The sequence below is a fragment of the Haplochromis burtoni genome, unplaced genomic scaffold (genome assembly GCF_018398535.1).
Source record: "Haplochromis burtoni strain Fernald_Lab_line unplaced genomic scaffold, NCSU_Asbu1 Contig_30, whole genome shotgun sequence".
In the NCBI taxonomy this organism is placed as follows: Eukaryota; Metazoa; Chordata; class Actinopteri; order Cichliformes; family Cichlidae; genus Haplochromis; species Haplochromis burtoni.
This window is the reverse complement of record NW_024582391.1, coordinates 3280510-3283695: the sequence shown is the minus strand read 5'-3', so window position 1 is coordinate 3283695 and position 3186 is coordinate 3280510.

Sequence of the window (3186 nt, the reverse complement as noted above, 5' to 3'; positions counted from 1 at the left end):
CGTGTTGCTGCTGTGGCTCCAATACCTCCGGTACCCTGGTCTCAAAGCGGGCGAAGAAGATATTCAGCTCCTCTGCCAGCTCCAGGTCACCGTCCGCAGCTCCGAGATTGATCTTATAGTTGGTTAGGTGCTGGATGCCTTGCCACACCTGCTGGCTGGTATTACTCTTCAGATAACCAAATGTAGTGCCATCCTCCAAGTCAGGGTGACACTTTGGAGTCCGGGCCTTAAAATTGTAATTTTTTAGTTGTCCACTAGGTGGCGCCCTTTTTTATATTTCAGCATTGAACGAACTCAAGCCAAAAATTCCGTTTTTGAGCGTGTCTTTCTGCTTTAAAAAGTGGAAAAAAAGAGTGGTGTTGTGTGTCACTATCAAGGACGTCTTTATACCTAAAAAAGGAAAAAAAGATAAACACTCCTTAATCAAGGGACTGGAACAGCTGTAACTAAGGTAACTCAGAAAACAAAAGGTTATTCATACATAACAGTGTAAACTAAAATGTGCGCACTTATTTTAGAATGCAGTGTTATGTGAATATGTGAATTAACTCTAAACCAAAACCAGTTATTTATTGTCCTGTAAATGAATTCCTATATTTAAAGAAAGACAAATGTGAATGCAATGTTACTTATAAGCCTCTACACTAACATGTTGGGTATTACCACTGTGTGGCTGTAAGTGCAGCCATCACATTGTGAAACAAGAATCTAAATCTTTGTGAAACAATGATTTCTATAAAAGCATGTTGTTTATGGGGATAATGTGACAAATCCTTTGTGGGCCCTAATAATGATCAATGGTGATTGAAGAGGAAGCTTGAACCCTGGCTCTGGAGATTTTCATGACAAGTGACAGTGCAGACATCTGCTAATGAGAGAACATGTTTTATCATCATAACGACTGAGAATTTAAGCGTCGTTAAAGTGTCACTTCAGCAGTGCTGCCGGGAGAAAGAAGTGTTGACTCATGTTTTTTAATAGAAGACTTAAAACACTAAACTCTAATTTCAGGGGTTTATTTTAAGTTTACAGAATATAACATCTGGTAAGACGACGAGTTTTACTTCTCATTGTCCGTGTTATGTGTATCGATTTATCATGTATGCTACTTTGCTCTGTGGACTAAAATGTTTCATTGTATTCATGAAATAAACCAGAATTTCAATGTCCGAATCTTTTACTGTTTTTCTGCTTTTGTTCACTCCAAGTTTGACAAAACCCACAGCTCACTAACAATGTGGAGCAGTCTCAGTGTATTTAGCTGCTTTTTCCCTAAACACAATCAGTTAACTGAGAGAAATGCCTGTAGTCATCCACTTTGGTCATTGTGAATGTTGAAGGAGATTTGTTCCATAGACACCTTATACTAGTGTTTCCTACTCTTAATCCAACCAAGTTTATTGCTGGACAACACAGCTAGCAGTTGGAAGATGAATGATTGCGTTTTTATGATGCATAGTACCCCCTCTTCTTCTTCTCTGTGTTGTTGTTCTTGTGTATGTGTGTGTGTGTGTATGCTGTAGAAGTCAAAGTATGCATTAGCCACACTTACAAAAACATTTTGAATTTCATTTAGAACTGAGATTCTACGTTGTAAGCAGAAATTTTATGCTCAGCCTGAAGCGCGTTGCCCCACTTTCACAATGCTAAGGTGTCAAATCCACAACCCCCAACAGATGGTTTGTCACACGCTGGGTTCAAACACTCAAAAAGCAACACAACAGCAGGTTCAAGAAGGGCAAGTCACCCTTTATTTGCACAGCCTCACACACTAAAGATTTTTAAAGTTGTGGTGTACAATGGTATAGCCACAGACGTGACTTCTACTTTTGATAAAGACCACTCCACCTGCATATTTCTTAAGAAATGAAGCGTCTTTATTAAGCTATTATTTATAAATGTCTTCACAATAAGAGACACCATGTGCTCTGTGACATTATAGTCTTAAACTCCCAACCTTTCAGGTTGTTATGAATGGCTTATATTTCTAACATTTTGTGATGTAAAAGTGAACCACACGGCTATTTTATTTTCTGTATGATGGGATGACTTAAGACACGAGTTATTTAAACAATTCTAAATGACAGCGTGATGGCCATAGTACTTTATGCGGGTCAGATATGTTAACAATAATGTTTCTCAATGTAACATTGCAAAGGACTTTTGGATAGGATACATTTTGTAAACAGTTACCTCTGTTATGCTGAGTGAACGGACTCTATGGCAGAATACACAGAAGCGCAGGGAGTGCCCTTTATTTGCTGTGTCAAACTTATTTACATGGGATGAGATAATACTGATGAATAAACAGAAGGAAACCAGGGGAGGATGCTGGCACGCAGGGTGGATCTATGAGAAAAAGAAAAACGAAACTTTAGGGGGAGATGCCAAACCACCGGTAAGAAACAGCAATAAACATAGGGAGAGTTGGAGAGCTCACTTGTCACACTGGCTGTACGGGCCCGGGCGAAGATTCTCGGGATGTGGGAGAAACGCTGTAATTGATCTCCGTAGTGATCCCGGAAATGCGGCTTCACAAACAGCTGACAGGTAAGCGGGTGATGGATCCGGCTGAGGATACAGGACAACAGGTAAGCAAACAAAATCCCAGACATAGGTTGGCCGTAATGCACACCGCGGAGAATTAACAAACACGTTACCACTCGAGGAGGTGGCAATACTCCGACACCAGACGTCAGTCGCGCTGCTCCTAAGTAACGCTCCATCAAATGACGTCTGATGCACCGCCGGTGTGTCAGCATCCCGTGACACACCACCCCGCTTACCTGTGCTGAAAACAGAAGCAGACCCCGTGACACCACACCAGAGAAACCTCACCAACTCCTAACAACCTCAGAACCTGTACTGTCAGATCTATGTATGTAAGGTTAAACTTTCCACAGTACATCCACTTAAGTAACCAAACACATGAAGTCACCCTTTCCAATAATCGACTGTTCCTTGAAAAAAGTAGCACAAACAGACAACTAAATCATCAATGATAAGTAGAGCTACCCCAGGCCGAGACTCAAGCAGAAGAAAATTAAAAGTTGTTTTGTTTTTTTATGGCTCGAAAGATTGAAGAAAAATATGTTTAATAATCAGTGTTGGGTAAGTTACTTTAAAATAGTAACTTAGTTACATTACTAGTTACTTCTCTCAAAAGTAACTCAGTTACTTCAAGTT